This window comes from Pseudophryne corroboree, chromosome 10 (assembly GCF_028390025.1).
Source record: "Pseudophryne corroboree isolate aPseCor3 chromosome 10, aPseCor3.hap2, whole genome shotgun sequence".
Lineage (NCBI taxonomy): Eukaryota > Metazoa > Chordata > Amphibia > Anura > Myobatrachidae > Pseudophryne > Pseudophryne corroboree.
Genome location: NC_086453.1, coordinates 169,335,467 through 169,358,769, shown reverse-complemented (window position 1 = coordinate 169,358,769; position 23,303 = coordinate 169,335,467). Strand labels below are relative to the sequence as shown.

Genomic DNA, 23,303 nt, shown 5'->3' with positions numbered 1-23,303 from the left:
GGTGGGATAAATAGAGTCTGAACTTTGGTGACACCTTGTAGAAAGATGTTTACAGACGCAAATAGAGGCAAACGTCTTTGAAAATACGTTTACCACACAGATACCTGCACTGTTAGTGCAGATGAACTCAGTTTTCCATCCCATCCCGTTTAACAGAATACGGGTACTTGAAGTATGATGTTGGAAACTTCCGAGGTTTACAACCTATGTAAGCACACGAAATTTTTTTAATAATGAGCTGCCTTAAGCGGCTTACTATTTCGTTACATGGTTGGTATAACCGATACTGTAATGCTCTATTTTTTTAAGAGGGCGGTCTTATGGAACGCTTCACGAATTTGCGTGTCATCCTTGCGCAGGGGCCATGCTAATCTTCTCTGTATCGTTCCAATTTTAGTATATGTGCTGCCGAAGCGAGCACTGAACCCTCATCCCGTCAACTGCAGCTGCGGTACATAGATAATAGGTACATAGGTAACTATGGGTAAAAGAACGTTCCCTGATGTAACAGGTTGGACGTATTATAAGCGGGCCAAAATCGTGTGCAAGTATTCCTTGAAAATTCGAGAAGCAACTTCTCCGAAACCCATGAGATACCACCAGTATGACTGTGACGAAGTGTCTTCTGATCCGTTTTGGCAACGAAGAGAGAAGCGGAAAATGGTGGAGCCAGATACACGATGCTGAATGACCCCATGAATGTGATGTACACATACTGAGCTTTTGTAATTGTGGCGAGATGCCATCATGTATACTTGAGGGTAACCCCCTTCTGTGGACTCACATATGAAACACCTCTGGATTTAATGTCCAGTTTTCAAGATCCAAACCCTGACGGGTGAGATCGTATGTCTAACAGATGTCCACTCACGGATTGATCTCTTGACATTTTCACATAATGGCGTTTTGAGCCATTGAAGATTTGAGTTACCTGCCGCATTGCCATGCGGCTTCTTGGTTCTCACTGGTTGTTGAGTATGCAACTGCCGTTGCTTTGTTTGACTGCTTAAGGGCAGCGTGAGCCAGGCATGAAAAACAAAATTACATGAAACTCACGGTTGTTCCTCTCCACAGAAATCTTTAGTAAAAAGCGAAAGATTTATTCGTTCTGAAGAGAAACCAGAGTCTATCCCTGGTCAGACTGAAAGCGAATCCTTTATTGCATTGTAAAATGCACAGAGTTCTAGGACATGTATCGACAGCCATCTGTCGTGTTTTAGAACCTTTGCGCTGATTGTAACTACAAATCCTGACTCTCTGCGACTGTCGTCCTGAGTATATGCACCCTTGTCCCTCTGTGGGAAACGCGAGTGAAGGGTGGGGACCTAAATTGAAAACACATCTTTATTCTTAATAGGTGAATACACCAATGTACCGCTAGTGTGCGTGTTTTGCACTAATTACTAGATGTACCTTCTTGCTGGTGTAGTAGGTAAAAGTCTTTGATTTACCGTATTTGTAATCTTACCTAGGAATTGACATCGTTTAGACAGAATTAGATGCGATTGTTTTCGAACTTGATCTGCTATCGCAGTATACCTTAATAGCGCAAGTTAGAGGAACTTTGTTAATACATAGTTCTTATGTGAGATGAGCTATCATCCCAACATCACATTGGTAAATACCGGAAGCGATAAGCAACGGTAGACATGAAGATCAAATGCAATTATGCAATTTTGTGGCTCCAATAAGCAAATACTAACTGCAGAAAATCCATTTTCTAACTGTAGTAAATGACTTGCTTATTGATATAGCAACGGAGCTGTTTGGTTTTGCTCAAACAGAGGGGAATAAGTAACTCTGACACTGTTGGCGTACTATTGCCTGGTTTATAAGCCAGCAAAGAGTAAATGATCACCTGCCAAACCCTTCGACAGAAGCAGTTTTGTACTTTAAGCTGTAAATAGCTGAGACATATATGAGTTGAAGTCATGAAACCTCTCAAATGTAACATGTAAAGACACGCTTCCACAATTGTAAAGAGATCATCAAACCACTGGTTTGCTGACTGTAACGTCCTGTCGTTACAAGGCGTGACTAGAACACCGTTACAAGTATACTGTATGCGCTAATGGCTGAATATCATCAAGGGATAAAATGCCGTTACAAGCATATCAAATTTAGGAGCAAACAAGCTCTGGCCTTGTCGCGTTCACTAGCGACAATGGAAATAACCGGCGTTAGCAGAAGCTTTACAGATATACTCTGCAGCTTCTTTTAACAGTGATCGGCATGGTTTCATACATAGCTTCTAGTGACCCAAATGTATCCTGGGTTTTTATAACGTTTGACAGAAACGCATCTACCAATGGCGGATCGCATTCTTTTGGAAACGATTATGTATGATTGTCCAAAACCCCGCACTATCTGAGTGCTGGAGTAATGTACCGTTCTTACTCGTAGTTATTGGTGTGAGATTTGACCTATAATCGTGCATTAAATTATAAGACCAGTGAAATAAACCCTCTGGTACCCAAAGGGAAATTGCCCTTTGGAAAAAACTGTCTTTTGTTAGAGCTGGCGGAGTAACTCCGAGACTCCGATTACCGCTCTTTTAATTTGAATTGCCACTGTAATATCTTTTAAAGTATTTTTAGTCTGCACTAGAGCCTTATTCGCTATGTAGACAGACAACATAACTGGCAACAGACAGACACTTGCACGATTATATGGCACATATATATATATATATATATATATATATGTTATTGCTGATTCATGGTTGTTTCTCTGTACGGAAATCTTTAGGAAACTAAAGTGTTCTTTATGTGAAAAACAGTTCACATGGGCATATGAAACCCGAATCAAATTCCTATTAACACCCCTGCGCCTTCTGGTGGCTTAAAGATGTAGGGCAGGAATGTTCTAGAATTATCCTGAACAAAAAATTTCCACTAACACCCCTGCGCCTCCTTGTGGAGCAGAGGTGTATGGCCGGAATGTATAACTGGAAAAACAGCAATGATTGAAATGGCCGTCATGCCATGCTTTTACAGAAAATCACAGTACAGGTTACCTGCTGCAGTTTTAATATAGGCTTAATAGCCTATTATACAGATTATACAGTGATAATACAGGTGTATGTAAAATACATGCATTTAGTTAGCCTCTATTAATATGAACACTGCCTGCAGTGTTATTATCTTGCAGTCTTAACAGAAAAGAACAGAAAACATGATTAAACCTGCAATAGGCTATGCCCCTGATAGGCTATTGCTAGGCCAAGCCTCATATATATATTATATATATAAAATGTACTTAACCATATAATCACAGTTGATACTGATATTATACACAGTTGTGCTAGCAAACAGCTTCATTATATATTATATATATAAAATTTACTTAACCATATAATCACAGTTGATACTGATATTATACACAGTTGTGCTAGCAAACAGCTTCATTATATATTATATATATAAAATTTACTTATTATATATATATAAATTGTGCTGAAACATATAATTTCCTGATATTATAGCCCATGACTTTAAAATTGCTGCACTGCTTGTGATAGTTTGAGCAGCCTATCTTTAACCCATGCAGCCTTCTGCTGCTGCTATGGGCATTACTCCCCCTCCCTCCCCCCTGCCTCCCCATGTTACCTGCAGCTTACGGGGATCGGGTGCAGGGAAAGGAGGAAAGCGCTGTATATAGCGCCGGGGAGCCGTCCGGAAGAGCGGGCGGCGGCGGCGCCTTCCTACAGCCGTACACAGTCTCCCTGTGTCCGGCCTCAGCGGCGTGCGGTGACTGGAAGAGCGGCCGGCGTCCGTGAGTGACGTGCGGCCGCTCGTTAGCACACGGGTAATCTCGGCGGCGCCTGTGCCGGGGCATCAGCGTAGTGAGAGCGGCCGGCGTCTGAGTGACGTGCGGCCGCTCTGCTCATCGTTCAGGAAGACCTTCAGCGGCGTTTCAGCGGCTAACACTCACACACAGCAGGGCGGCAGCGTGAGCTGACCGCCCTGACACTCATACCTTGTGCCGCCTTCTCCTGGCTGTGACGAGCTTCTCTCTGCAAGCTTCGTTTCAGCCTCCAGCATCTCATCTAGGCTGTAACGGGGCTTCTGCTGTAAGCTCCTTGCAGCTGTAGATTCTTCCAGCTCTTTGTCTCATCCTGGCTGTGACGGAGCTTCTTTCTGTAAGCTTCGTTCAGTTTGCAGGAGACAGTGGCTGCCTGTGGCTGTGAGGGTGCTCTTTGTGAGGACCGACACGCCATGCGCTTGCTTATAGCGCCTGTGGCTGTGAGGGTGCTCTTTGTGAGGACCGACACGCCATCCGCTGCCTTGCAGCAGCACCATCCCGGACCCATGTTTTTCCATAAACTGGGACGGGAAGTGTAAAAATTAAAAATAAAAATAAAAATCTGAAATGTGGCCTTGCCACAAGCCGATGTTCATCTGTGAGCACCGAAAAAACACTGGCAAAGTACACTGAGGTACTTGGGGATATGGAGGGGGGGGAGAGTCCTAAATTTGAATATTCAGTGCCTTTGTTCGGCTACGCCCGTCCATATCCCAAGAGTACTCCAGTGACCCCTAGTGGATGATAAAGAAAAGACATGATACAACACACAATTTGAACAAAATCAATTGTTAATATGCTCATTCCCATATGAAATGGGCTTCATCACTACAGTGATAAAATACTGCATTTTCACAGACCATTGAATTCCACCCATAGAGCACTCTATGCCAATTCCAAATATACAAATCCTCTGATGATTAGGAAAATATATGCATTCCTGTTTTTATAATACAGTCATCTGCCACTAAATGCCAAAATTTAGAATTTCAGGACACGCTCATGGCAGATGAAAAAATCTGGAGTTTTACACTTTGTACAATTACAGATGTGTCCTCCCACATCTTGGCTTTTTTTACATTGGGAATACGCACTACCATCGCTTCTTTGTAATGCAAATGAGTGTAGGCGCGTGCATATGCACATGTGCCACGATCGCACATACAACGGGCAATATAACTACGGGTAGCGGGACCATATCCTCCCACTACCCGTCCACACAGTGTGTCCCAGTCCCTCTCTTACTATACACAGCAGCTCCCACTGCTTGGCCTCACCGCTGACTCCATCCTGCTCCCTAGTGTGGAAAGCATTCACGGGGGCGTGCATACGCATGCACCCTCAAATGCCACGACATGGCGCTTTGTTTGTCCCGCGATGCAAAGTTGTACAGGGACATATTTGTAGTACTTGCTCCCCTCCATAGTTTAGCCAGCCTAACCAGAATCCAGTAAATCCTATGGAGGATAAATGTCTGAATTTGCTGGAATCTTGCTGATGCAGTGGCTTTATGGGGCGAACCCAAAACAATAAACCAGTCCTCATCTCTTAACATACCCAAACTAGATTCCCATTAACCCCTTCAGTGGTATGCCCTGAAATCTTCCGTGGTAGCCAGCACTGACAGCGCTGGCAACCCCAGAAGATTTCCGGGCATACTACCAACTAATTCCCCAGGGACAGCCGTGCAAAGTCCACGGCGCCCGGGAAACAGCATACTCCATTATGGAGTTTAGCCCGCCCCTCCGGACTCCTATTGGCCAGGGGCGGGCTTAGCTGTAAAATGACTTGTGCTGATTCCCGTGCGCCGCAAGTCAGCCGGGAACCAGCGCTGGGGCTGGCGATCCCCGCAGGCGATTACCTCACCCAACCCCATCACACGCCCCCCCCCCCCCCTCCCCTGCACTTCCCCCCCAACTCCCACTTAAATTTAAAGAAACAGCCCCCCAGGGTGTATTTTTAGATTGAAAACCCGCCACTAAAGGGGTTAATGATAGAGGCTTTGCAAAACCGGGCACTAGATTCTCCACTCAAATATGAGTACTCTCCTATGCTTTAAAAGTAGAAATAGTAAGGATGATTATTGAACAGGGCTCAAAATTAATTTTATGTAAAAATTTCTACATAACTATTTAAACAAATGAATTCCCATAACCTGCACAATTCACCTACATCCTGTTACTCCTCCTTTTATTTTTTTTTATTTACAGAGAGCAGAGGCAATAACAAAGATTATGAAATTTTAATACTAATATTGGAGACAAAAAAAAACCTTTTTTTTTTTAGATGATGAACCCCCCCAAACACTAAATTACGTCTACTACAGTAGGTAAATAAAAAAAAAAAGGTGTTTTTTTTTTTTTTTTTTCTAAGTCTTAAGGCTAAATAGATGTGCAAAAGTTTTTTTTTTTTTTACTAAAAGCAATAAGGTGGGTGATGATAATTTTACTCTTGTACATGGATGCACTCTGCCTACTATGGGCTGCTTGCAGATTTCAGCTCGTCTGGGAAGACTAGCCATGGTGGCATGGACAGATCATAGTTGTGTCCATTTTAATGCCAAATTCCAGTCCGGAAAATGTTGGGAGGTATGTGGCGCTTATGTGCTGCATGGAAGATAGTCAGCAACATGACATCACATCTCCTAGACAGGGCCTTGTACTGTAGGCCCAGATACTCCCGTGATATAAAATTTACTATGTTCTGTCCAGAAGATTACAATATACAATACAGAATATACATGTTTTGAGGTTTATACAGTCACTAGAAATCACTTTATACCATACTCATGAAAAAGTCCACGTCACAACTGAGGCGAACTCACGGTTATCCAAGTATCTTTTAAACTTGCACATACAGTTGCATATTATGATTGGTGCTACAAGCTCAATAAATAAGAATTTACTCACCGGTAATTCTATTTCTCGTAGTCTGTAGTGGATGCTGGGAACTCCGTAAGGACCATGGGGAATAGACGGGCTCCGCAGGAGACTGGGCACTCTAAAGGAAAGATTAGGTACTATATCTGGTGTGCACTGGCTCCTCCCTCTATGCCCCTCCTCCAGACCTCAGTTAGAATCTGTGCCCGGCCAGAGCTGGATGCACTTAGTGGGCTCTCCTGAGCTCACTAGAAAAGAAAGTATTTGTTAGGTTTTTTATTTCAGTGAGATCTGCTGGCAACAGACTCACTGCTACGAGGGACTGAGGGGAGAGAAGCAAACCTACCTGCTTGCAGCTAGCTTGTGCTTCTAAGGCTACTGGACACCATTAGCTCCAGAGGGATCGAACACAGGGCCCGACCTCGATCGTCCGTTCCCGGAGCCGCGCCGCCGTCCCCCTTGCAGAGCCAGAAGACTGAAGATAAAAGATGAAAAACGGCGGCTGAAGACTCCTGTCTTCATTAAGGTAGCGCACAGCACTGCAGCTATGCGCCATTGCTCCCATAGCACACCACACACTCCGGTCACTGTTGGGTGCAGGGCGCTGGGGGGGGGGGGGGGCGCCCTGGGCAGCAATTAGTTTACCTTTTGGCACAAATAGCACATAATACAGTGTATAGCACTGTATATGTGCAAAACCCCCCGCCATTAACATTATAAAAAGCGGGAGAAGCCCGCCGCTGAAGGGGCGGGGCTATCTTCCTCAGCACAGCCAGCACCATTTTATCTTCACAGCTCCGCTGGAAGGACGCTCCCCAGGCTCTCCCCTGCAGTATCCAGTACAACAAGGGTAAAAAAGAGAGGGGGGGCACATAAATTTAGGCGCAAATTGGTCTTAATAAGCAGCTATTGGGAAAAATCACTCAGTATAGTGATAATCCCTGTGTTATATAGCGCTGTGGTGTGTGCTGGCATACTCTCTCTCTGTCTCCCCAAAGGACTTTGTGGGGTCCTGTCCTCAGTCAGAGCATTCCCAGTGTGTGTGCGGTGTGTCGGTATGGCTGTGTCGACATATTTGATGTGGAGGGCTACGTGGAGGCGGAGCAGGAGCCGATAAGTGTGATGTCGCCCCCTACGGGGCCGACACCGGAGTGGATGGATATGTGGAAGGTATTAACCGACAGTGTCAACTCCTTACATAAAAGGTTTGATGACGTAACAGCCTTGGGACAGCCGGCATCTCAGCCAGCGCCTGCCCAGGCGTCTCAGAGGCCATCAGGGGCTCAAAAACGCCCGCTAGCTTCGTGTCGACATCTGTGTCTGCCATCTGAGTCTGACTCCAGTGTAGACGAGGATGAGACAAATGTACAGTCCACACGGGCCATCCGATGCATGATTACGGCAATGAAAATTGTATTGCACATTTCTGACATTAACCCGGTTACCACTAAAAAGGGTATTATGTTTGGGGAGAAAAAGCAGCCAGTGACTTTTCCCCCATCTGATGAATTAAATGAATTGTGTGAAGAAGCGTGGTGTTCCCCTGATAAGAAACTAGTGATTTCTAAGAGGTTACTGATGGCGTACCCTTTCCCGCCAACTGATAGGTTACGCTGGGAGACATCCCCTAGGGTGGACAAGGCGCTCACACGATAATCTAAAAGGGTGGCACTGCCGTCTCAGGATACGGCCGCCCTAAAGGAGCCTGCAGATAGAAAGCAGGAGGCAATCCTGAAGTCTGTATATACACACTCGCGACCAACCGGTTCTGATCCAGTCAGACCGCAGGGGCTCATGTAAACCGCCAGGGCGGCACAAGGAGCAGGGTGGCGAGGGTAGAAGCCACCAGAATTCTTCGCTGGGCGGAGAATCAAGTAAGCGCACTGTCAGCAGTGTTCATTCCGGGAGTGGACACGACCTCCACCCGGGAAAGTGGTGACTTCATCAGGAAGTCTTCACGCAGTTTTGCAAATTGATGGAAACTGCCTCAGGTGGACTACATGGCGTCCCACCTCAATAAAAAGATAAAAAAAGGTTTTACGCTGGGTCAAGGGACTCTCAGGCGATAGCTGTGGTCGCACTAGTAACACCGTGGGTGTTCCAGTCGGTCTATATATTCCCTCCTCTTCCTCTCAGACCCAAGGGCTGAGAATTGTAATAAACGGCGGAGTGTGAACAATATTCTTTGCTCCGGATTGGCCAAGAAGGACTCGGTACCCGGAACTGCAAGAAATGCTCTCAGAGGACCCATGGCCTCTGCCTCTCAGTCAGGACATGTTGCAACAGGGACCCTGTCTGATCCAAGACTTACCGCGGCTGCGTTGGACGGCATGGCGGTTGAACGCCGAATCCTAGCTGAAAAGGGCATTCCGGATGCAGTTATTCCTACGCTGATAAAGGCTAGGAAAGACGTGACAGCAAGACTTTTTCACTGTATATGGCGAAAATAGGTTGCTTGGTGTGTGGCCGGGAAGGCCCTACGGAGGAATTCCAGGGGGGTCGATTCCTGCACTTCCTACAGTCAGGAGTGACTATGGGCCTAAAATTAGGATCCATAAAGGCCAAGATTTCGGCCCTATCCCTTTTTCTCTCAAAAAGAACTGGCTTCACTGCCTGAAGTTCGGACGTTGTTACAGGGGTGCTGCATATTCAGCCCCTTTTGTGCCTCCAGTGGCACCTTGGGATCTTAACGTGTGTTGGATTCCTAAAATCCCACTGGTTTGAGCCACTTAAGACCGTGGAACTAAAATATCTCACGTGGAAAGTGGTCATGCTTTTGGCCTTAGCTTTGTCATGTAAAAGCCCATATCTGATCTTCCATATGGAAAGGGCAGAATGGAGGACTCGTCCCCAATTTCTCCCTAAGGTGGCATCATCGTTTCATTTGAACCAACCTATTGTGGTGCCTGCGGCTACTAGGGACTTGGAGGATTCCAAGTTGCTGGACGTAGTCCGGGCCCTGAAACTTTATGTTTCCAGGACTCGCTGTTTATCCTGCATGCACCCAACAAGCTGGGTGCTCCTGCTTCAAAGCAGACTATTGCTCGCAGGATCTGTAGCACGATTCAGCTTGCACATTCTGCGGCTGGACTACCGCATCCTAAATTAGTAAAAGCCCATTCCACGAGGAAGGTGGGCTCTTCTTGGGCGGCTGCCCGAGGGGTCTCGGGTTTACAACTTTGCCGAGCTGCTACTTGGTCGGGTTCAAACACTTTTGCAAAATTCTACAAGTTTGATACCCTGGCTGAGGAGGACCTTGAGTTTGCTCATTCGGTGCTGCAGAGTCATCCGCACTCTCCCGCCCGTTTGGGAGCTTTGGTATAATCCCCATGGTCCTTACGGAGTACCCAGCATCCACTAGGACGTCAGAGAAAATAAGAATTTACTCACCGGTAATTCTATTTCTCGTAGTCCGTAGTGGATGCTGGGAGCCCGTCCCAAGTGCGGACTCTCTGCAATACATGTATATAGTTATTGCTCAACTAAAGGGTTATTGTATGAGCCATCTGTTGAGAGAGGCTCAGTTATTGTTCATACTGTTAACTGGGTATAGTTATCACGAGTTGTACGGTGTGATTGGTGTGGCTGGTATGAGTCTTACCCTTGATTCCAAATCCTTTCCTAGTAATGTCAGCTCTTCCGGGCACAGTTTCCCTAACTGAGGTCTGGAGGAGGGGCATAGAGGGAGGAGCCAGTGCACACCAGATATAGTACCTAATCTTTCTTTTAAGAGTGCCCAGTCTCCTGCGGAGCCCGTCTATACCCCATGGTCCTTACGGAGTACCCAGCATCCACTAGGACATCAGAGAAATTGTGTTTATATGTATTGCTTAGTTTCAGTAATGTGGTGGTGGACAGCATTGCAAATCTGTTTGTCCACATATTTTATGATTGGTAGCCACAAGCTCTGGTTTTGCCTATCATATGCATTCTAAATAGTTTGCTTCGAACCCAGACCACCAACCCATGGCACCTCTGAAAGTTCCCTGCGGCACCACAGGGTGCCACGGTCTCCAGTATGGGAACTACTGTGTTAGTGAGTACAGGACAATAAATATTTTAATTCAGAGCCGTAACTACGTGTGTGCCAAGGGGGCTTGACACACAGCGCAGTTGCCCTGGGGGCGCACGGCCAGCGGCATGTAATGAGTCAAATTGACTCATTACATGCCGCCTCTGTGTGCGCCGTGCTGGAGGAGAGAGACCAGCGCCGGAGGCAGCGGACAAGGAGGAGGAGGGAGGGGGAGCAGGGAGCCGCAGCAGCGCTATGTTATTGGTAGTAAGCGCCGCTGCAGCATCCCCCTCTCCTTCCGTATTGGCTGCCCGGCAGCCAATACAGAAGGAGAGGGGGATGCTGCAGCGGCGCTTACTACCAATAACATAGCGCTGCTGCGGCTCCTTGCTCCCCCTCCCTCCTCCTCCTTCTCATCTCACTGCCGCCACCGAGGGAGCAGCACGAGGAGCCTGTCAGCGGGGAGAAGGTAAGTATATTCCCGTCTCTGTCTCTCTGTCTCTCTCTCGGACACCGCCTGCCGCAATGTGTAAAAAATGGGACTGGCTGCCGCAATGTGTAAAAAATGGGACTGGCTGCCGCAATGTGTAAAAAATGGGGATGGCTGCCGCAATGTGTAAAAAATGGGACTGGCTGCCGCAATGTGTAAAAAATGGGGACTGGCTGCCGCAATGTGTAAAATGGGGTCCTGGCTGCCGCAATGTGTAAAATGGGGATGGCTGCCGCAATGTGTAAAAAATGGGACTGGCTGCCGCAATGTGTAAAAAATGGGGATGGCTGCCGCAATGTGTAAAAAATGGGGATGGCTGCCGCAATGTGTAAAAAATGGGGATGGCTGCCGCAATGTGTAAAAAATGGGACTGGCTGCCGCAATGTGTAAAATGGGACTGGCTGCCGCAATGTGTAAAAAATGGGGACTGGCTGCCGCAATGTGTAAAATGGGGTCCTGGCTGCCGCAATGTGTAAAATGGGACTGGCTGCCGCAATGTGTAAAAAGGGGGACTGGCTGCCGCAATGTGTAAAAAGGGGGACTGGCTGCCGCAATGTGTATAAAGGGGGACACCGTCTGCCGTAATGTGTAAAAACGGGGACGCTCTCTGCTGTAATTGTAAAAAAGGAATGCTGTCTGCCGCAATGTGTAAAAAGAAGGACCGGCTGCCGCAATGTGTTAAAAGGGAGACTGGCTGCTGTAATGTGTAAAAATGGGGACTGGCTGCCGCAATGTGTAAAAAGGGTCTATCTGCCGCAATGTGTAAAAAGGGGGACACTGTCTGCTGTAATGTATAAAAGGGGCTCTACCTGGTGTAGTGGCGCTACTGTGCAGCGTAATTTGAATAATGTAGACTACTGTGCACCGTAGTATGAATTGCTATTATTTTGTGGCCACGCCCCTTCCCCGTGAAGCCAAGCCCCTAGAATTTTTTGGCGCGCCTACGGCGCGCTCTGCCCCTATCTTCCATGGGGGGGGGCGCCACTGTCGTTTCTTGCACACAGCGCTAAAATGCCTAGTTACGGCACTGTTTTAATTTGGTCATGGCACCCAATTTGGCAATCACTGCTTCAAGGTATTCACTCAGTGACCACTTTTATTAGGTATAACTTTTTGGGTAGGACACCTTTCACCTGAAAAACCTGAAAACTTTAAAACATGGATAAAAGGCAAGGTACCAAAAACATTCCTTAGAGTTTGCTCCACGTTGATATGAGTAATCACCAATTCCTGCAAATCTGTTGTCTGCAAAGCCATACTTCACATGTCCCATTCCACCAAATAACAAATGTGCTCTATTAGGCTGGATCCTAAAGAGCGCTGTGGAGGGAAATGGAGTATGTCAACGTAATGTCTAAGGAACCAGCATCAGAAGGCATGTGCTTTTTGACTTAGGGGAAGATGTATTTTAAACTTCCAAAACAGTGAAGAGGACATGTGAATAAGTTGCATATAGCAACCAATCAGCTTCTAGCTAGAATTTATAGTACATTCTAAAAATGTATAGGTAGAAGCAGATTGGTTGATGGGCAATTTCTCCACACTTTGGAAGGCTTGATACATCTCCCACATATCGTGTTATCCTACTGGAAATAGACATTAGAAGATCGCTAGTCTGTGGCCATAAAGGGATGCACCTGGCCAATGGCAATACTTAGTAGGCTGTGCATTTAAAAGATGATCAACATAATCATAAGGCAGGATAGGTCTATGGATTCATGAGGTTTATGACAAATGTTGACCCTACAAGCTGCAAGTCACAGTAGAAATTGAGTTGTCAGACCAAGCAAACATGCATATCTTGAGACTTTGCATTAAAGTGAAAACTTGAACTGTATGTAATATCCTGTTGGATATATGTCCTGTTGGTTCCAAACTTCTTCCATTTATGGATGATGGAGGCCACTGTGCTCATTGGGACCTTCAAAGCAGCAGATAATTTTTCTGTACCCTTCTCCAGATTTGTGCATCAAGACAATCCTGTCTCGGAGGTCTACAGACAATTCCTTTGACTTTATGCTTGGTTTGTGCTCAGACATGCACTGTCAAGTGTGGGACCTTATAAAGACAGACGTGGGCCTTTCCAAATCATGTCCAATCAACTGACTTTACCACAGGTGGACTTCAATTAGGCTGTAGGAACATCTCAAGAATGATCAGTGAAAACAGGATGCACCTGAGCTCAATTTTGAGCATCAGGACAAAGGCTTTGAGTACTTATGTATATGTGATTTCTTAGTTTTTTGTTTTTAAGAGATTTAGTAGATTTTTGAGGGGGAAAATGAATTTATTCCATTTGGGAATAAGGCAGTAACATAACAAAATGTCAAAAAAGTGAAGCGCTGTGAATACTTCTCGGATGCACTGTATGTATACAAACAGAGAGAGAGCTGTATTCAGCACATCTCACCTATTGTATTTGATAAGCATGAACCGGCATGCGGTTAGCAAACCGATTGTCAGGATCCCGGCAGTCACAATACAGAAGTGGGGATCCCAACGGGGGAACCATAATGCTGCCAGGTATAAAGGCGAGGTAGGTGATTCCCCCTCCACGACACCCATAGCGGTGTAGAACTTGTGGCGAGCGTAGCTCGCAACCGAGCTCACAGTGTGCGAGTTCAGCGAGCCCCAAGGGGCTTTGTTGCGCTCGCCACCGTGCCGGCATTCCACCGCTCGGGATGCCAATGTTGGGATAGTGACATTCGACATCCCAGGTGGTGGTATTACAGACCAAACCCCATGAACCTGGTCCAATGTTGTATTCATGAGCCAGTCCGTTAACTTTAGTAAGGAAGCTATTGGTCCAATTCCCAGAATACTCCCATTCAGGAGTTATTTGCTGCACTGCACTCTATGGGCAACTGAAATACATGCAATGTATATTATGATTCCATATCAGTATATCCCAAGTGTGCTGAGATACGCATAGGAAAACTTGCAGTGTCAGACATTCAGTAGCTTCAATTCCCTAACAAGGCCTGCTACTTGTAGAACAGTTTTCAAATACATATACACTACACTTTTTTGGGGGGGGGGGGGGGGGCGGGAATAACTCTTTCAATGCTGATGATGTATTTCAGCCTAGAGTCATTGGTTTACTACAGCTTATCTAATCTATTCAGTACTTAACTTATACCTCTTTTCCACTTAGGTAAAAGACTCTGGCTTCTCCCCCTGATGTCACAACCCCCCTTGAGTTCTGTCCCGGCCACTGTGTCAACCCCCACCACCCCACCCCCTGTGACCTCTCCCAGCCACCGGGACAGACAAAGCCCCACCTGTGGTATTTGCCCCCTCCCCACTGAATTCCCTGTGGCCTGTTGAATGCTGCTTTCCTAAAAAGCTGCTGTTCTTACTTGATCCAGCAGCAGTTTCAGTGTCTGTGGTGAATTGGAGTTGTCACACCACCAGTCTCCTGCTGGTCACTGAGCATACAGGCGTCTCAGTCCGCCGACCCTCCCCCCTCCCCCCCCAGCACACACACCCACCCCTGTGCAGATCGGGTCATTCTGCCTCTTAGACACTTGTGCAGTGCGGAAGAGATTCCCAGTGCCCAGGAACAGCTTCCCTCATTGTCCAACCCATGACTCCTGTGAGATATTGGCTGCTCAATCTCCTGCTCTGCCCCATCATAGTCTAATGCGCACCAGCTGAGCAGCTCCAGCCTCCCTTTACTGATCGCCCTATCAGAGTTCCGGCTCGTAGGTGCGGCTTCGGCTATGGATAGGCAGCAGGGGAATGGCGTTGCATGCCCGGCTGAAGCACAGCAATTTCCGTAGCCGCATTTGAATAAAGGAAGAGCCGCGGGTTGGCCACCACTGCCTTAATGAGTAGGTAAGCTGAAAACTGGTTGAGTCATAAAATGGCTACCTCTGCAAGTATGCAATGGGTTTGAAGCAGTACCAAAAGCATGCAAATCATTTACAGTCGTTCTTTTATAGCCAGTGCTCTAAATCACTGAGGTAACTTCTGTGTAAAACCACAAAAAAAATAGGATTTTAATACCTACCGGTAAATCCTTTTCTCTTAGTCCGTAGAGGATGCTGGGGACTCCGTAAGGCCCATGGGGTATAGACGGGATCCACAAGAGACATGGGCACACTATAAGACTTTGAATGGGTGTGAACTGGCTACTCCCTCTATGCCCCTCCTCCAGACCTCAGTTAGAAAACGGTGCCCAGGGAGACGGACATTTCGAGGAAAGAATTTATTGTTTAAACACAGTGAGTGTCATACCAGCTCACACCACGAACATACCGCAAAACGTGGCATTCAATAGAATACCAGCCAATGGCATGAAAAAATACACAGCCACATGCTGAGAGAATATGTAACACAACCTGTGTGTCAACACAACCAACAATAAGACACCGCATGACATGAACAACGTCAGCAACAGCCTGACAGAAAAGAAACACCACAAGAGTGTAACCATAACCAATAACTACAGACAGTACACACTGGGACGGGCGCCCAGCATCCTCTACGGACTAAGAGAAATGATTTACCGGTAGGTTATAAAATCCTATTTTCTCCTACGTCCTAGAGGATGCCGGGGACTCCGTAAGGACCATGGGGTTTATACCAAAGCTCCAGACCGGGCGGGAGAGTGCGGGCGACTCTGCAGCACCGATTGAGCAAACAAAAGGTCCCCATCAGCATGGGTATCAAACTTGTAGAGCATAGCAAAAGTGTTTGAACCCGACCAAGTAGCCGATCGGCAAAGATGGACCGCCGAGACTCCTCGGGCATCCGCCCAAGAAGAGCCCATCTTCCTAGTAGAATGGGTCTCCACCGGCTTCGGTAATGACAATCCAGCCGTAGAACGAGCACGCCGAATCGTATCACAGATCCAGCGTGTAACAGACTGCATAGACGCAGGCGCCCCAATCATGCTGGGAGCATACCAGACAAACAGAGCCTCTGTTTCCCCAATCTGAGACAATTTGGTGACCTAAATATTCAAAGCCCTGACTACATCGAGAGACCTTGAATCAGCTAATGCCTAAGTAACCACCGGCATCAAAATATGCCGATTTCTGCGAAACCCAGAAACCACATCTGGCAGAACTATTAACAGAGTTCTCAATTCCTCTCTATCCACATGGAAGATCAAACAGGGCTCTTGTGAGACAAAGCCACTACTTCGGACACCCGCCTTGCGGACGCTAAAGCCAATAGCATGACCATTTTCCAAAAAAGAAATTTTTAACCCAACCTTCCACAAAGGTTCCAAACAGTGTGACACAAGAAAACGCAACACCACTTCAAGGTCCCACGGTGCCAACGGGGGCACAAATGGAGGTCGATGTGCAGTACTCCTTTCACGAAGGTCCGAACTTCCGGAAAAGTTGCCAATTCTTTCTTGAAAGAAACTTTATAAGGCCAAAACCGCACTTAAATGGAGCCCAACTGTAGGCCTGCACCCACACCTGCTTGCAAGAATGGATAAGAACGACCCAGCTGAAAATCTTCCGTAGTAGCCTTCTTGGATTCACACCAAGACCCATATCGACTCCAAACACGGTGGTAAGGCTTTGCCGTTACTTCTTTTCTAGCCTGAAGAAGTGTGGAAATGACTTCACTGGGAATACCCTTTCTGGCTAGGATATGGTGGTCAACCGCCACGCCGTCAAACGCAGCCGCGGTAAGTCTTGATACACGCCCGGATCTTGCTGTAACAGTTCCTCACGTAGCGGAAGAGGCCATGGATCTTCTATGAGTAAATCTTGAGGAACTGGATACCAAGCCCTCCTTGGTCAGACCGGAACAATGAGGATCGCCTGAACCTTTGTTCTTCTTACGTTTATCACCTTCCGAGAGTGAAAACGGAGGGGACACATGGACCAACTGAAAGCACCCAAGGTGTCCCGAGGACGCCCACTGCTATAGCTTGAGCGTCCCCTGACCCGGAACAATATCCCTGCGATCTCTCATTGAGGCGGGACGCCAACTTGTCCACTTGAGGCACTCCTCAAAGACTTGTCACTTCAGTGAAAACTTCTTGACGACGACTGTATTTCTCCAGGATGGAGAACGCGTCTGCAGAGGAATCTATTTCTCAGTCGTTCACATCCGGAACGAAAACTGCTAATATAGAGTTTACCAGTCATTTCACCCAGCGGAAACCTTTTTCGGCTTCTGCCAGTACCGCTTTGCGCCTTGTTCCGCCCTAGCGGCTTACTTACGCCACTGCTGTCAAGTCGTCCGACAGAATTAACATGGGCAAATCACGAAGCATATTTTCACTGAAAATAGCTCTTAATTCAAGAAAACTTATTGCAGACAAGCTTCCCAGCTTGACCTTTTCCTCTGGAAATACTTCCCTTGCAAGGACTGCTCCCCAGTCTCAAAAATCTGCATGCATGGACACCAGGATCTCATCCTGGATTCTGAACCTTCGTCCCCCTAGGTCAGAGGTTCTCAAACTCGGTCCTCGGGGGCACACACAGTGCATGTTTTGCAGGTAACCCAGCAGGTGCACAGGTGTATTAATTACTCACTGACGCATTTTAAAAAGGTCCACAGGTGGAGCTAATTATTTCACTTGCGATTCTGTGAGGAGACCTGCAAAACATGCACTGTGTGTGCCCCCGAGGACCGAGTTTGAGAACCTCTGCTCTAGGTGGTGAGAACTGAGCAGACACCACAGGAGCGATATCCTGGCCATTAGGATTATATTCCGGTGCATGTGTAGGTGAGACCCGTACCACATATCTAACTGGCTCCGTGAAAACCACTCTGGCACTTGACCAGCTCACTGAAAAAAAACCTCTTAGGCCGCACCCACCTTCTTCATCAACGGAACATATTGATGGATTGTCACTGCAAATCTGATCTGACTCCGGATCCTCAGACCTCTTTCCACAGGAACACACAGAACTTCAACCGTTCCGTATCTACTCTGATACCCACCTCCGACGTCTGCGTCGTTGGGAATAACAGCCTTCCCCTGTGTTAAAGAACAGTCAGAGAGAAAACAACGATTTGTACCACCTGTGTCTTAACCTCGTTTCCCAGTACAGAATAACAATGGCTCTTACTATTAAAAGAATACTATCCTACTGCCATTACTCCGGTGAAATGGCAAAGACAATCCTGGATATCCACCCAGGTTAGTTGAATGCGGAGAACAACGCATTTAAACCCCCTTAGTTGTTTTTTTGTTTTGTTTGTTTTTTACATAAACAGGGACAGCAGGACAATGCCCTGAACCTGACGCAACCCTGGTATGGCGTCGCGTACACCTCCACTTCCAGAGAGGGGAAACGGCAAGATCTATTAGAAAAATCAGTGAGGGGAAACATCTGTAACGCCAGAATGTCCCCCTTTGGATTCTATAAATAACTCACAGGTCCTAGTCTATTACCGGATTGACTGAAAAGTAGTCGACAAGTTCCCAACGGAGTGGGCTCCAACCAGATAGACTCAGCGACATGTGGTGGATGTGGTAGAAACAGAAAACGACATCCGCTTCTGCGAACCTAACAAGGCTTCAGAACTCTTACCTTTTCACCTTCCACTGTCTGCACAGAAAAGGAAAAAAGAACGGTATCGAACCGGTTAAAACGACCGCATCCCACAAAAGAATGCGTCACCAACCGTTGTGAAGTATCCGCCGAGATTGACTGAACTGAGGCATCCCCAAACAGCGGTACACCGTCCCAGGAAAATACTCCAGTATCTCTCGGAGTCAGCCTCAGCATTCCCCGGCCAACCCTCCTGTGTACGCACGGCAGCCTGCCGCAATGTTATAGAGAAGAACCAACATAAGGAAAATCCCCTTTCTCTTTAGGATAATTCTATCGGATGCCTCATGTGCATGTAATGCAAATAAGCCCAAAGCATAGAAATAAAATATCTCTTAGCTTCCTATGTACGATCCTTTGTGACAGGGCCCCGTGTCGACCAGGAGTTGACTTTCACAGCATTCTATCCGCGGCGGGAAAAGAATAAACATTCGGACTCCTTGAGGAGGATCTGAGACCAACTCATCACGGCCGACCTAGAGCTTCATCAACAGAGCAACCAGCACATGAGAAGGAATACTTTTACATCAGCATTCATTATAAATCATAACATGAAATACATAATGTAATACACAATTACACACATATCCTAAATATATACGCCTGTAGCCGTGTATAGTGATTTGAGTGTAGTCTCTATCTTGCGGTCAGCCGGCTCCTTTAAGGTGGTTTAACCGGGGACAGGTAAAACCACCTTTTTTGACAACCCTGATACAGAAGAGTCTACAACAGGTGGATTTTCAAACGTTTTCCTGTCCTATTCAGGGAAAGGAAAAGCAATGAGAATTCTTTTAGGGATCTGGAATTATTTCTCTGGGTTTTCCCAGGATTTTTCAAACAAGGAGTTTAACTCCTTAGAAGCAGGGAAGGTAAGCGAGGATGTCTTAATTACAGTAAAGTAAGTCTCCTCTTGCTGCTCAGGTACCTTCTCAGTAATGTGTAAAACATCCCTAATGGCATCAATCATTAGTTGCACCCCTTTAGCAAGGGAGGCATCCCCCCCTGCATAACCCTATCACCGTCCCCTGTATCAGAGTCAGTATCCGTGTCAGCTTGCATTATCTGGGCAAGTGGACATTTATGTGGGTATGTAGGTGGGTTTTTAGACGAAGTAGTGGGGGCCGAAGCCTGCAAGCCCTCCACAGATTTTCTCAAAAATTGTGTCTCCCTCTCAGAATGTGACATCCTAGTCGAACTCTGGGATATCATCCCCCTTAAAGAATCGACCCACGGGGGTTTGGATTCAGAAGGCTGAGACAGTATGTTGCATTCCTGAGTACATGAAATAGACTCCTCAGGAGACGATAAACACTCTGCAGCACAGAACACAGTCAATGGACATGGTAATTTGGGATACACACACACAGGGAAATGTCAGACACATTGTCCCCCAGAGTACCTTCAGAGAGAGACAGAGTATAAGGAGCTAGTAATATAGCGCCCCTGTAGGCAATTATTATGATAAAAGCCTGGCACGGACTAACTACCCTTAATAGGGTAATTAGTTGTATTATCACACTCCCCCCGTCTATAACCCTGTTACGGCAGATGTTGAGCTGTATGCATGTGGAGGGCAGCGCTCCCCGTCAGCGTCTCCTACGATCTGCAGGGAGAAAATGGACCTGGATCAGATCTGAGAAAAAGCCCCGTCCCTTGTAACAGCACGCGGCTTCCCGCACTAATGTTTAAACTGGCCTGAGGTTCTGTTAGTGCTAACAGTGGGATTAGCCCCTTTTAGCTGTTGGACCAGTGTAGGGTGTATTCGCGCTGGCTGAGGACGCCCTTCACAGCGCCTACACAGTTTGTAGCCGAGCCTTCCCAGAGTGCAGCCTGTCAGAGCTGCGCTCCCACCCATGTGCCGCCATACCCGCCGGCGACCTAACCAGGACACCGGCACTGTACTCATAACATCTTCAATCTTCTGGCTCTGTTAAGGGGTGTCGGCCGTGCTGCGGGAGTGAGCGGTCGCCTCGTGGGCTAACGATCAGCACCCTCAGGAGCTCAGTGTCCTGTTAGCGGAGATAGAGAACCATTAACTCCTCAGGAAGTTGGTTCCTACTCCTCCCCCTAAGTCCCACGAAGCAGGGAGGCTGTTGCCAGCAGTCTCCCTGTACCTAACTAACTCAAGAAAATAATAAAACTAGAAAAACTCCTAGGAGCTCCCCTAGCTGTGACCGGCTCCTCCGGGCACATTTTCTAAACTGAGTATGGTAGGAGGGGCACAGAGGGAGGAGCCAGCCCACACTATTAAACTCTTAAAGTGCCAGGGGCTCTCAAAAGACCCGTTTATACCCCCTGGTACTAAATTGAACCCCAGCATCCTCTAGGACATAAGAGAAAGTTTGTTTCTGTAAATGTTCCAGGAGAAAAAAGGATTCACAAACAGAAAAGGATACTCCTAGTAAACTTGAAAGCACTTTATTATGCTTTCAAATATAATTTTCCAGACATTCAAGTTGGATTGTCTAAGGTTTGTTTCTGATGACCTGTATGGTGTGTTAGCGTTGTTGCAAGAGGTATGCATTCTGTGTGTGTTTGCGAAACTCACCACTAAAGATGGACTACAAAGACCTAACTGAAATCCTTGTTTGTTCTTCAGTCTCAAAAACTGGTATGCTACTTCGATGTGATATAATTGCCCAGGTCTGGAAGCACTCCAGAAAAAAAATAGAAAAACGTTTTCATGATAGTGACATGGTTGAGGAGGACACAATTGTTTATAAGCAGTGGGTCCACAGTAAGTTGGTTACAATCACTAGTATGGTGGAACAATTCCGTGAAATTATTTGTACTGCCGTTGATGATGCAACAGCCCATCTGTATACAGCAAAGTCGCAGGATGAATACCTATGCCAGTTGAAGGAAACCATTCAACCAGAAACAGAAGCTATGTGTTACTAGATTTTCCAGACAATTAATAATTTGTGTCAGAATGCAAATCAAGGATTCCATTGGGACACTTCACAAGCAACACTTCACCCATTTGCTGTATAGACAGAGCCACGCTCTATGCAGCGATGCATACGCACAGCATACGCATCGCAGCATAGTGCGAATACACTGTGTATGCGACTGATCACAGCTGGTGTTCGCTCCATAGGCTTCCATTGGTACACTGTGCTGCGACTGATCACAGCTGGCGTTCGCTCCATAGGCTTCCATTGGTGTGCATTTGCGGGCACACTAGCCGTAAAGCATTGATTAGCATGGCTACATCTGTTTTTTTAGGCAAGATGATTGTGTAACAATTTAAACTGTGTGAGTTTGTGTGTTATAAGTGATACCCGTGACCATGTAACCGTAACTGTGCATACCTTCATTACGGTAGTTATGAAACACTTAGTGGAACAATTAATAAAATTGGAGTATGTTCACTACTTTAGTGATGGTGCTAGTAAACATCTAGCCACGCACACCAGTCTGCAAGCAGTGGAAACTCATCACATCTTGACACCTTTGGACCTGTATAGCTGGGCTGAAAAGATACATGGCATAAAGTTTTTCTCACAAAATTAAATAAAAGGCTGCAAATCCAAGCTGCATAGCCATCTATAAACAGCAAAGACTGTGGTAGGAACACTTGCTCATCATCAATTTCGGCCTATTAGTTACATACCCACCAACATTTTATGCATAAAAATCGGTACAAATTAGGAAAGGGGCATGGCCACTGGTAAAGGGGGCGTGGTCGCACCCATTTTCCTATACTTTCAATGGAAGTTTGGAGAGTTAAAAATCGGTACAGACCATAAAAAAAAGGTACTGTACCTGCCAAAAAGTTACAGTTGGAGGGTATGTAGTTATGATGATCTACACATATTCCGATTGTCTTCAGACAAGAAGACTGCAGGAACCACAGTTTGGGGGTTATCCAATTACAGGTGAAAATATATCAGGCGATTTTTCCCGATGTTTCACCTATAAATTAATTTTTTATTTTTTTTACAGGCTATCCAATTTGGTTGCCTGTAAAAAAAAAAAAAAACACAACACATTATCTCCCAAACACACACATATTCACATGTTCAGTGAAACCTGTGTGTCTTTGGTAGAAACAGCCCCCTTTCTGTGGATTTGGTTTCGCTGCCTGAGGCAGGTAAAAACAAAAATCCCCGATAAGCCGGCGGGAGCCGCGGCTTTACAGGGCTAATTGGATAGCCCCCAGCGGGACAATTAGCCGCATTAATTTACTGTGGCTAATTGCATAACCCCTTTAATGTCACTATGACCACAGTCATAAAAAATGTAGACAAAAGTGATCTTTGCTTGAGTGACAGCCACAGCCCCGCGACATCACTTCCGGCACCATGCAACTACGGTAGAGTCCCCTGTTGATGTGACTGAGACTCTTGGTTCCGCTGACCGGAAGTGGTACACGATGGTCCGTGTGAGCAGGTACGCGCACAGGTGGGTGTCATCATGTGTGGATCCACTATTTTAAGCCTGCCTGCGACACAGAGTATGTGGTCGATCCTTGATGAAGGTGTGATCCGAAACGGGCCGTCAGGACGGCCAGATGCAGCTTTACCTCTGAAATGATGAGTATTATGCTGCTATGATTAATAAAGACTGGATGGCTGTTTTTG

At 46.5% G+C, this 23,303-nt stretch overlaps 1 protein-coding gene and 2 non-coding genes across 10 annotated transcripts in view; all 3 read right to left on the bottom strand.

The window, feature by feature from the left end:
* Positions 1–23,303, bottom strand: part of KAZN (kazrin, periplakin interacting protein) — an 847,756-nt gene that overhangs the window by 723,044 nt on the left and 101,409 nt on the right. The window lies entirely within an intron of this gene.
* LOC134967975 (U6 spliceosomal RNA) lies at positions 315–421 on the bottom strand. Its single transcript, XR_010189285.1, has one exon. It is a non-coding gene; the product is annotated as a U6 spliceosomal RNA (small nuclear RNA).
* Positions 1,014–1,128, bottom strand: LOC134967929 (U5 spliceosomal RNA). Its single transcript, XR_010189264.1, has one exon. It is a non-coding gene; the product is annotated as a U5 spliceosomal RNA (small nuclear RNA).